Consider the following 12,655-nt stretch of genomic DNA (forward strand, 5'->3'; position numbering starts at 1 on the left):
ACTGCTCTACTGCCGATTGTTCTATTTGGTTTTGGAATCCTAAGTGCGCTGGAAAGTGCCTGAGGCGGCAGGCACCTTGCTTATGGAATACCCTCACAGAACTTCCCCGAGTTCTCTCTCGGCAGTTCCCTCTTGAGAATCTAGTTATCATTACAGCTGGATATGCAACGCCTCAGCACCTACTGTGTGTTAGCCTTTGTGCTTCACACACATCATCTCGTGTAACTTTACCAGTACGGTGGGTCCTTCACATTTTACAGGTAAAGGTATTCAGCATAACAGGAGTTGAGGCTTACAGTACAACAGAGAGTAAACCTCCCACAACCAGACCCAGGTTTGTGTGTCTCCAAGCACTTGTGTGTGTTGTGCTTTTAACTGTGTGCATCTTACAAGGATTCTGTTACATTGATTTCAACTTTTAAATTGTTTAATGGCAAGGACGCCTGGGGGGCTCAGTCAGTTAAGCGTCCGACTTGGGCTCAGGTCATGATCTCACGGTTCGTGGGTTCGAGCCCCATGTCAGGCTCTGTGCTGACAGCTCGGAGCCTGGAGCCTACTTTGGATTCTGTGTCTCCCTCTCTCTCTGCCCCTCTCCTGCTCATGCTGTTTCTCTCTCTCTCTCAGAAATAAATAAAAACATTAAAACAAATTTTTTAAATTGTTTAATGGCAGCATGTAGAGATGCGGTTGACTTGTGTAATGACCTCATGTACTCAGACCTGGTGAAACTTGCTTCTTAGTTCTCAAAGCTGTTGTGTACATTCCTTAAGATCTTCTATGTACCTAATTATGTCATCTGCAAATAAGGACAATTTTACTTTTTTCCCCCAGTCTTTATGTGTTTAATTCCTTTTTCTTGCTTTGTTACACTGACTAATGGCTCCAATACAATGTTAAATTGAAGCGATGAAACTGGGCATCCAAGCCCTGACCTCAGTTGAGGATCTATTAATGGGGAAACATTTTATCTTCTATCAGTGAGTACAACACAAGGTGTGAATCTGCCATAGGTATCTTTTATCAGGCTTAGGAAGTTCCCTTCTGTGCCTGGTTTGCTGAGAGTTTTTGTTAGGAATAGATGTTAAAATGTATCCTTCTTTTCCTGCATCCATTGAGATGATAGAATATTCTTGTTTATTCCGTAATTATGTTGCATCACGTTATTGATGTTCAAAGGTTAAACAAACACCGCATTCGTGTGATGAACACCATTTGGGCACATAGTTTACTAATATTCTGTGAAGGACTTCAGCACTGTACTCTGAGGGATAACGATCCACTCTGCTGTCCGCTGGGATGCAGCCACGCACAGGCCAGCAAGGTCTGAGTCTTAGCTGCAGGTGGAGCCGAATCTTCCAAATTCGCTCCTTCTTTGGGTTTGCTCCCTGAGCCTGAGATGTCTTCTCTGCGCCCTTCACCTGCTGTTGCTGTGGTTTTTAGATTTCTCTCTATCCCTTTTGGTTGTTAATCTCCAACTTGTAGTTAAAATATTTCATATTAAGTTTTCTCTTTAATTTACTTGGCATGGCTAATATTTACTGATTAGACCCTTACTTAATACACGTTCCCTTGAAGGCTGCATGCGTTTTTTCCTCTGTTTTTAAGAATGTCTCTTTGTCTTGGATTTTGGCAGTTTTCATTCCTTGTGCCTACCTGGACATTCTTTGTATTCGTCCTTCTTTGTGACTGTAGCGTGTCTTGAATCTGAATTCTGTGGGCTTAATTGTGCTCGCCCCAAACTCCTATATTGAAACCCTAACTCCTCATGTGATAGTATTTGAACATGGGCCTCAGGGCGATGGAGGCCTTGGGCTAGATGCTGTCATGATGGGATTAGTGCCCTGTAAGAAGAGGAAGAGACACCAGAGCTCTGTCCCCCACCACATGAGGACTCAGCAAGAAGGCATTCGTCTGCGAGCCAGGAAGAGCGTCCTCACCAGGACTTCCCACGGCGGGACCCCAGTCATGGGCTTACAGTCTCCAGAGCCTTAGGGAAGTGAATTTGGCCGGGTTGAGCCAGCTGGTCTGGTATTGTATTGTGGCGGCCCAAGCAGAACGAGAAATCATGTCTTAGCATCCTTTGTCAGCTGCAGAAAATTCTCAGCCATCCTGTCTTTGCTCCGTTCTTTCTTTTCGGGACCCCCCACAGGTTATTTTGGATGTTGCCATAATACCCGCTGTATTTAGTCCTTGGTCTCCACCTGTTACCTCTTTATGCTTCATTTAGGGAGTTTTTCTGACCCATCTTTCATTTCTTTCTTCAGCATTTTCTCATTTGCTCTTCACCCCATCTACTGAGTGATTCATAGGCTGTATTTTCTAGAATCTCTTGGGTTTTCCTTATCATCTCTGGTTGTCTGACGTTCTAGAATCTCTCGGGTTTTCCTTATCATCTCTGGTTCTCTGACGTTCTAGAATTTCCAGGGTTTACGTCATTGTTTCCAGTTCTCTGCCAAAGCTCTCCTTTGTCCTTTATCTCATTGAACATATTATGTGATGTTATTGTGTTTTTAATGTTTATTTTTATTTATTTTGAGAGAAAGAGCACGTGCCTGAGTGGGGCAGGGATGGAGAAAAAGGGAGGGAGAATCCCAAACAGGCTCTGTGCAGACCCCAATGAAGGGCTCGATCCCACGAATGGGGGAGGTCATAACCTGAGCCAAAACCAAGAGTCCACCACCCAACCGGCTGAGCCACCCAGGTGCCCCTGATGGTGCGTGAAGTTACTGTGGCGTTTATGTCTGGTGTCACCACTGTGTGAATCCTCTGCCCATCTCCTTCTCTCAGCCGTTGTTTTCTGGGGTTCAGACATCACCTTAGTCTCCCAGGAAGAGCCTGGTTACTTCTGAGTCGGGGCTGCAATCTGAAAGTGACACTTGGGGCTGTGAGGTCTGGGCTGCCGCCACTTCATCCCTGGGGTCCCCGCCCAGCTCCTCCGGGCTTCTGTCAACACCGTCCTCCTCACAGCCCTCAGCCTGGGGTCTGCCCTCCGGCCCTGTGGGTGCCACGCTCGGCTCAGCGTCCTGCATTCAGTCCTGCCGTGGGACCGCCAGACGCCCCGAGAGAAAGGGGGCCCCCGGCGCCAGCGACGCCTGACTCCTCCCTTGTGGGTCTTGCCCCCCGACCCCCCACAGGCCCACCAGCCTTCCTTTGTCTTCAGGGCCACTCCCACCCCACACGCAGCCTCGCTGGCTGTGCTCAGCCAGGGGCACGTCGGAGTCACCTGAGCCGCCATTCCCAGGAAGGGACTCGCGATGTCACCGAGCCCTGCGGGACAAGCAGAAGGAACCACACGCCCAGGGTGTGCAGATGGCGCTTGGGGCCCGGCCGGCTCAGCCCTGGAGGCAGCGTCACAGCGGCCGCGCAGCCGGCCGTCTCCGGGCCCCCGTTGAGAGCTGCCTCCCGCAGCCAGGCTTCCTCAGCGCCCCCACGCCCTTCCTTCCCTTCCGCCTGCTCGGTGTGGCCCCGCGGTCCAGAGTGAAGGGCCCCTTCTCTTCTGGCTGTGAAGCCGCACACATTCGGACTCCCGCGCGGCACCCCGCGAACTGCGGGCCTGGAGTGCCCCGTCTCGGAGTCTGCGGATGGCTGGCGTATAAGGCGCTTCAGAGTGAGAAGTCGGGCGATAGTGGAGTGTTGAGTCGTACACAACTCTCAGTAAAGACAGATTGGAGAAAAATACCACATACGGGTATGGAGAGTATGTGAGTTCAGGAGAGTGTCTGCAGACAGAAAACCCTTTCACAAAATGTTTGGTCTCCGGCAGTGGCTCCCAGCCTTCACCTCAAGGAGCATTCAGGCCCCACCCGGTCGTGTTTCTAGAAAGACTGAGGTTTTGTGTGTATGTGTGATTTTGTTTTCAGTAAAGCACTCAGTGATTGAGGAGAGGTGCACTCGGGACATGCACCCTTGGGATTCTGTCCCGTGAGTGCGTGAGCTCCCCCCTACCCCCCCAGGGCCACCGCTCACGTGTGTGGTTCTTGTGCCCCCAAACACCAAGCCAGTGTGCACTCGCCTGCCATTCGGAAGTATTACTTCAGAGAGAAAGAGCTTGGATCACTGCCCCACTTTCTCGGTCACGGGCACGTCCAGGTAACAGACCACCTGCAGGCTTCTCTACACCATCGTTTCCAAGAAGGCATTCAAAGTAGAGGAAGAAAAAGTGTATTTGCTATATTTTGGTTGAATATGAGATGACAGAAAATTAAAAATAACGCAGTTTTGAAATACCTCCCTTTTCTGGAAAACTTGGTGTAGTTTTCTCTAACTAAAGAGAAAAAAAGTTTTGTTTCTCTTTATCATGCAGTAGCATGTTCTCAGCAGAGATGTATTATTAAGTACAGAGAAGCAAAGGGAATTTGAATCATTTATAACCCTCCCCACACCAGGATCATCACCTCTCCTGCCCTTCCAGACTGACTTCCTAAGTGTTTTCGTGGGTGCTTTGAACAAAACTGGAGCATCCCTTTATGTAGCGTTCTTTCAGCGTTTCCAGAATTACTTGATCTCGTGCGTAAAGAGAGGGCAGTGTGTCTGGTGTTCTTCCGCGGCGGGAGTGGGGAGGATTTGTGTCACCTGTGGGTCACCTGAGCACTTTAGCAAGTTCGCATTGTTTTCTTGGAAACTGTAGTTGTTCACTGAACATTTCACTGACACAGACTTTGGGATCCCTCAGGAGGGCTCCTTCCTTCGCTCATCACATGCGTATGGAGCTCCTGGTTGACGCCGGCAGTCTGTGCTCGGCGCTGGGCGAGGACGGGCGGGGCAGCAGCTGCTGTGTCCCGTGGAGCCGTCCATGGGGTCGCGGCAGCGGCCAGAGGGCCTGGGATTGCCCCGGGGCGGGAGGGGCCCCCAGGACATCCTCCGCGAGCAGGCAGGCTCGAGGACTGCCCGGTGCGCCCTGAGCCGGGGACGGCAGGAGGACGGTCTGCACCAGGTCTGGGGCTCATGGACTCTGCAGATGGCAAGTTCCCTGTAGCTGGACTGTGGCCTGTTTAGTGAAGGAGAAAGCTTGGGGAAAACAGAAAAGAGACGGAGAAGAGTAAACACAAGCAGGACACGAAATCTCGCCCGCGCCCCCGTGCTGGTTGGCTGTGGGGTGCAGATGCTACAACGGGGGACATGGTCTGTGGGGAGTAGTAGTGGAGGGGCAGGGAAGGAAGCCAGCTGCGGTGCAGGCCGGGCGGGGCCTCTGCTGGCCCCGCGCTGAGCGGTACAGCACAGGCCACCCCGCGGAGGCACCGAGAACCCGGGAGGAGCAGGCCCTGTACCCTCGGCTGGGAGACCGTGTCCTGACAGCTGAGACGGGCCCTGGGTGCCAGGTGCCACCCTCCCCCTGCCCGGCAGCCAGGCCTGCGCACTCCGGGGGGACTTCTCTGAGCTGCTGGTGTGGGAGCTGTGCTCTTATGAAGGGGGAGGTAACGTGAGCCACAGTCGTGGGCTGGGGCCATGCTCAGTGCTCCACCGGCAGCGGTCGGGTGATTGATTTGTGTCGAGGAAAGGGAGTCCTCCCCCATGAGGAGTTTATTATCTGGTTGCACCGGTAACGAGCCCGCCCTAAGCAGTGGGGAATAGACAGAAAAGATAAAGGGGACTCTCTAGCGAATGACAGAAATTGGATGCAGGTCATCATTCAGCCCCAACCTCAAAGGGGATCAGCCAAGGCCGTCAGGGCCAAGGTGTCGTCACGGACAGAGAGGACGGAGCTTTGCTTATAAGGACGCAGCGGCACCAGCGCAGAGGGCAGGGAGGCCGTGCCAGGTGGGGACGCAGGGCAGGCTGAGCAGGCAAACGGAGGCGGAAAGAGCTTTGCGTTTTTTCAGACTGAGAGGTGATGGACATGCCCAGCAGGGCGGGGGGAGGAGGGCCTGGGAGCTTGTTCAGAGTTTAATGTGTCAAGGTGGGTGATCATCGGTGGTTTCGACGCCGGATGGGAACCTTCTACTTGACTGCCCAGGCCGTGGTTTTGCCCTCGCTTGCCTATGGCCTTGCAGAGGCCGCCTGTCTCCAGAGGTGTGGGCAGCGGGAGGCCGCGAGCCGCCAGTCCCACCTGTGCAGCCAGGGGAGCGGTGCCCTCCCGCATCCCCGGCGAGGCCCGTTAGAGCAGAGTCGCTGCAGAGAATCGACAAAGATTCTCCACGGGCCGTCGCGCTGCATAGTGCGAAACACAGGGAAGAGCCGAGGTCCAGCAGGCTGCTCGGCAGCACGAGGCAGGCAGGAGGGGTGCCTTGCAGAAAGTCAGGGACCTGAGCGGTTGGAGAGCAGGCGAGCGGTGCCTCAGGTTTTGAGCTTTGGGGAAGGAACCCACGTGGGCCCCGAAGTGGCGACACGATGCGGGGAAAGACGGTGGCAGTCGTGGCGGCACACCGTGAAGACAGGTGAGCAAAGGGGAGGGAAGAAGGCGGATGGACAGACACCGGGATCAGGACAGACTGCCCTGCGAGTGGTGGGTTTTGTGGGGCACGAGCTTCTGTGTTATTTTGTTTCCCTCTGGACGACAGAGGAACCTGCAGGCACTTGGCAGAGACGGCTGGGGGTGGAGGCCGAGAGGCAGGAGAGGCGGGGCCCACCTCCTCAGCAGGACAGCGCGGACTCCTGCACTTTCCTCGTCATCGGGGGCAGTCGGGGCAGCGGGAGGACACGGCCCGCGGTCTGGGGTGGCCAGAAGACGGCGCCTAGGTTGGGGCCGTGTCAGAGGCTAAGTGACAGGTTCCCGGCGCGGGGACCGTGGTGCTGATGACAGAGATGGCGGAGGGTAGGAGACAGGTGTCAGTGAGGGAGCCTGCGGTCCAGGAGGGAAGGCGCGTTCAGGCCTCAGAAGACTGGGGGTGGGGCTCCCGAAGAGCAGGGCTGGGCTGGAGCAGCCACTGGCGGCCTGGGTATCAAGGTCGAGGGCCTGAACCCTGCAGGTGACCCCAGATGTGGGGGAGATCAGAGCTTTGGTGACGGTGGACTTCAGGCCCCAGGGACGTNCAGGCGGGGCAGGGAGGGGCCCACCTCCTCAGCAGGACAGCGCGGACTCCTGCACTTTCCTCGTCATCGGGGGCAGTCGGGGCTGCGGGAGGACACGGCCCGCGGTCTGGGGTGGCCAGAAGACGGCGCCTAGGTTGGGGCCGTGTCAGAGGCTAAGTGACAGGTTCCCGGCGCGGGGACCGTGGTGCTGATGACAGAGATGGCGGAGGGTAGGAGACAGGTGTCAGTGAGGGAGCCTGCGGTCCAGGAGGGAAGGCGCGTTCAGGCCTCAGAAGACTGGGGGTGGGGCTCCCGAAGAGCAGGGCTGGGCTGGAGCAGCCACTGGCGGCCTGGGTATCAAGGTCGAGGGCCTGAACCCTGCAGGTGACCCCAGATGTGGGGGAGATCAGAGCTTTGGTGACGGTGGACTTCAGGCCCCAGGGACGTCGCTGTGGCCGTCTGCTGTGTTTCCCTGTCAAAGGACCTCAGTCCCTGCTTTGCATGTAAGCTTAGCCTCAGTGACTCGGAGCAGAGACACAGACACTGGAAGTTCCCCAGACACAGCCCAGCTGGCTCCCAACAATCTGCTCCCAAACTACAGCTTTTCATGCTTCTCACAAAAGTTAGCCTTGATTAGCACTGCAGATTTAAATTTTATTATTATTTTTTAATCTTTATTTTTTTATCTTTTTTTACAAATAGTTTATTATCAAATTAGTTTCCACATAAGACCCAGTGCTCATCCCCACAAGTGCCGTCCTCCATGCCCATCCCCCCTCCCCCTCACATCATCAGTCCTCAGTTTTTGTCAGCATTCAAGAGTCTCTCATGGTTTGCCTCTCTCCCTTTCCCCCACCATTTCCGCCCTTCTTCTCCCCCTTGTTCCTCCGTCAAGTTCCTCCTAATCCTCCTATACGTGCAAACATATGGTATTTGTCCTTCTCTGCCTGACTTATTTTGCTCAGCATAACACCCTCAAGGTCCATCCGTGTTGCTACACATGGCCAGATTTCATTCTTTCTCATTGCCATGTAGTATTCCATGGTATAGATAAACCACATCTTCTTGATCCATTCATCTGTTGATGGACACTTAGGCTCTTTCCATGTTTTAGCTATTGTTGAGAGTGCTGCTATGAACACTGCAGATTTAAATTTTAAAAGAACTACCTTGATTGTTAATAAATCTCTTCAGGAGTTCAAAGGAGCTCTGTAATGAAGTGTGGGCTTAGGTTTGACCTTCCTGCTGCTCCGTTCCTTCCGTGGCCCCTGTGTGAGCCATCTGTGGTCCAGTGGCCTCCAGTGGACACTGGCTTCTGACACAGAAAGGAAAACAGAAACGAAAGGGTTCTGAAGTGATTTGATTTTTTTTTTACTGTTTATTTATTTTTGAGAGAGGGGGCAGGGGGAGGAGCAGAGAGAGAGGGAGACACAGGATCAGAACCGGGCTCTGTGCTGACAGCAGCAAGCCCGATGCAGGGCTCGAGCTCACAAACCACAGGATCGGGATCTGAGCTGAAGTTGGATGCCCAACCGACCAAGCCCCCAGGCGCCTCCGAAGTGATTTAATCCTAAGTGACGTGACATGTGGGGAAGTTGATCCCGTTCCACGCTGCCTTCCCAAGTACGCAGCCCAGTCTGCCACGTGGAGAGGCACCCGGGACCGATGGGCAGGTGGGGCGATTTGAATGACGCCTGGGTCTGTCTCAGATCGGTCGGCAGGTGGCTTGTCTCTGGCTTCACAATGAGCTTAGTGGAAGCGATTGACAGAATTTCCAGGAGACTGAAGTGGGAGCCACTACTTTGCACTTATCTGCTGTTGATTGTCACAGATATGGATTTTTTTTAACTCCCAGATTCACACTGACCACAGCCTGACAAGGGTCGGCCTCTGTGTCCCAGTGGCCTAGCCACTCACACGCCATGGTGGGAGTCCCAGCGGCAGCTCCGTGATCCTGGGGCACGGTGACCCTTTACCCAGGGGGTGGGACCTCTGTGCCGCCCTGCCTGGATTCAAGACAACCTGGCTCGAGTCCCTGATGCGCTGGGTCCAGCTTTGGAAACGGACCTTGGCCAGACTTTTCCAAAAATGCCTTCCTGTCACCCGGCAGCGGCCCCTCCCCCAGCATGGCCACCAGGGGCTCAGGGCAGGGAGAAAAAGGAACCTAGCGGGGTGCGGCAGAGGCTGACCACGTGGCCACGTGAGACGGGAACGGCATCCCCATGGTTGTGCCTCGAGGCTGTGGCTCCTGGGCCCTCCCCCGAGGCATCCCAGGTGATGGTGACTATGCGGAATTTGTCTTCCTCACTTGATGTTAGAAAGTGTGTGTTTTCCCAAATTGTTGAAATATTCATAAGCAATGGTCTAACAGCTTGAAATAATTTCTCGAGGTAACTGAGCCATCCTTCTCATCCTGGTAACAGGCTTAGTGTCTGACTTTTCGCCCCTGTAAATAAAACAACACGTGTCGTGTGTCCCCATTCCTCATGTCCAGTTTGGGGCTGCTTTCTGGAAACAGACTTGCTGACGCAAAGGGTGCAGGCAACCTCTGCCTTCTCAGTTGGGTGATGCCGGGCCTGACTCGGGCCTGACCCGGGCCATCCAGGTCGGGTCGGGTTTTTTCTTCACGTGTGCTGACCTGTTGTTCAAAGGGGGTTAAGGCAGGCAACACGCCCCTTGGCCACCTTGCTGGAAGGCCTGTGTGCGTGACCCAGCCTGGCCTCCGATGGACGCACCTGTGGGTTTAGCCTAGTGAAGGGACCAGGATATGTCAATCCAGAATCTGAAGTCTAGGCCCAAATAGGCTTGTCGTTGACGTTAAACAGACGGATGTTTGTGTAGGGAAGAACCGGGCCTTGCACAGAGAGGGCCAGCGCCATTCTGGAGAAGGGGGGACTCTCCCCAAAGGGCCACCACATGATTTTGGCTGGGGTTTGAGTGGGGTGTCCATCCACCTGGAGGCTGAGGTCAAGTTCACAGGCAGCCAGTCAGCCAAGCTGGGCTCCCAGGTGGACACCAAGTCCCCAAGGCCCCTCGGTTGACAGAGCTCTGTGCACGTTGTCACGTGTGGATGCCAGGAGGGGATGTGGAAGGCCCACATATGGGGCTTTCCTGGCCTCTGCCCCTGCGCCCCTCCCTGGACTGACTTGAATCTCTCTCTGTATTTCTGTCTAATAAACCGAAACCACAAATAGAGCAGCTTTCACTGACTTCTGCGAGTCCTTCTGGTGAAGTCTCAAAACTGAGCGGTTTGGGGACCCTTGGAACTGGCAGCTGGTGTCAGAGGTGTTGGAGGCGAGGGCCCTATTGGCGATATGCCCTCTGACCCCGCAGTTTGGAGAACTCTGAATGTGTTCAGGAAGAGCAAACCCGGGATCAGACATTTAGGGTCACTGACCCGGGATCAGACATTCAGGGTCACAGTTTGCTCAGGTGCCTGCTCCGCGCACTCTTCAGCCCTGCTGTGTCCGCGGGTCCCCGACAGCAGGCTTTCAGCCTCGTGCCGCAGCTCTCGGGCGAGCCACACCTTCCCCTGCCCACCCCGCCCCGTGCACAGGCCAGGCAGCACGTCGCGGGACCTCACACAGCGAGGGGGCAGTGCTCCTGCCGACTGGTGTTGCCGCCGAGCTCGTGGATCTTTCACACAGGGTTGCGGTGCACGTGCTCCTCCTCCCCAGACGCAGAACCCAAGCCCCAGGCTACTCTGTCGGGGCTCCATGCGCACCCTGCAGCCCTCTCAAAGCCCCCCCCCAATCTTGCAGTGCTGTGTTCCTTCCGGAGCAGCAACCCAGGCGTCCCCACTGCCACATGTGGGCCGAGAATGAGGACCCCGGTCAGATGCCTTCACTGACTGTTTCTCTTGGGAGGTGCGTCCCATCCTCACCCGGCTGCTGGGGGGGTCTGGAGCTTCACCCCATCCTCACCCGGCTGCTGGGGGGGTCTGGAGCTGCACCCCATCCTCACCCAGCTGCTGGGGGGTCTGGAGGTGCACCCCATCCTCACCCAGCTGCTGGGGGGTCTGGAGGTGTGCCCCATCCTCACCCGGCTGCTGGGGGGGTCTGGAGCTGCACCCCATCCTCGGCCGGCTGCTGGGGGGTCTGGAGGTGCGCCCCATCCTCACCCGGCTGCTGGGGGGATGTCTGGAGCTGCACCCCATCCTCGCCTGGCTGCTGGAGGGGGGGTCTGGAGGTGCGCCCCATCCTCACCCGGCTGTTGGGGGGGGGCAGGTCTGGCACAGTGCATTGCTGGGTGGGGGGCTTTGCTGTTCACAGAGCCTTGCCTTCCTGCTCCGGGGCTGCCTGGCCTCCTGCCCTGTGCCCTCCTTTGTCGTATTGCCCTGTGCCAGGTGCCTCTCCGGAGACCTCGGCCTCTGCTCCGCTGGGGACTCCGGAGGGACACCCAGCACCGAGCCAACGGCCATGGCTCTCTAAGTCAGCATGTGCCATCAGGGGTTGTGTTTGCACAGCCATTGGATTTAAGCAAACCGGAGTCTCCCTGTTGGCATACAATTTTTTTTATTATTATTTTGGAAATCTTTTTTCTTTAAGAGTTTAAGCTATTTGAACAATAATGCTGTTTTCCAAGAATTTTACTGATCCCTCCTCTTTTTTTTTCCTTATCCTATCACTTAAGGAAATGAGAATCATTTTTTATTCCGGAAGGAAAAGGCATTTAGCGGAAGGAAGGAGCCCACGGCTGCAGGGTCCTGTTAGGAGGTCAGCCCTGCTTGGCTGTGCCTGTCACTGAGGCCAGCCACTTCGCATATAATTCAGACAAAGACAGTGCCGTCGAATGGCTTACTATGATGGGAGATATTAATCCATTAAATCTTATAAATAGCAGGAGTCACACTTTAGTCTGAACCAAATTACTGCAAACATTTTCCTTTTGGGAGGGAAAGAAAAGAGTTTCCTGTCAGATGTAATTAAACTTGCCCTGCAGTGGGGTCAGGGCCGCTGTACGGCAGGCACACGCACACCTCGGGCTCTGTGTGACTCCGTCTCCCTCTGGGTGTCAGCTCCGTCCGCTCCCTCACCTCCTCCAGGGCAGGCCGGTGCTGCAGCCTGACCTTGTCAACAAGACCCTCTGTCACCTCTGCCTGCCACACGACCACCTCGACCCCCTCCCGCGCCCCATGCCCCGTGGTGTTTGGCACCATTGCCCCCTACACATATTACGCCTGTACTTGTTTATTGTCTTCTTGTCTGTCCCTTCCCCGCGAGCCTCTTGAGAGCAGGGCCTTCATGTGACCAGCGACCACCCCGTCCCAGCGCTAGACCAGCCCTGGGCCCCAGAGTAGGTGCTCAGATATGTGATGGGCGAACGGAAGGGAGTGGACCTCAGAGGACCAGCTTTCCTTCCCGGCTCTCGGGTAGAAAGTGCACTTCCATGGCCTGGAGCCACGGGGCCGGGAGACGCAGACGGGAAGAACGTGGCACGGGCTCCTCATAGCAGATGCCACGGGCCGCCCTTTGGGGGCAGGAGACCAGCCTTGGAAACCACAAGAGTGGTGTGTGTGGCCGCTGGGTCCAGTCCATGCATCGGGGGCTCCCAAGGGGCTGCTTCGTGTGGCTGTGGAGGGAGGACAGTGGAGACAGAGGCTGCACGTTCGCAGTGCCCACGTCACAGGCGGGGCGAGCTTCCCCGGCCTCTGCCCGCGGCGTCGTGCCCCCCTCCCCCCGTCTCCTCCCTGCACCCCCTGTGGCTT

At 55.5% G+C, this 12,655-nt stretch overlaps 1 protein-coding gene across 2 annotated transcripts in view; it reads left to right on the plus strand.

The window, feature by feature from the left end:
- The window catches only part of RPTOR (regulatory associated protein of MTOR complex 1), a 325,821-nt gene that overhangs the window by 206,033 nt on the left and 107,133 nt on the right, over positions 1 to 12,655 (plus strand). The window lies entirely within an intron of this gene.

Source organism: Crocuta crocuta, unplaced genomic scaffold, assembly GCF_008692635.1.
Source record: "Crocuta crocuta isolate KB4526 unplaced genomic scaffold, BGI_CrCroc_1.0 scaffold50, whole genome shotgun sequence".
Taxonomy (NCBI): domain Eukaryota; kingdom Metazoa; phylum Chordata; class Mammalia; order Carnivora; family Hyaenidae; genus Crocuta; species Crocuta crocuta.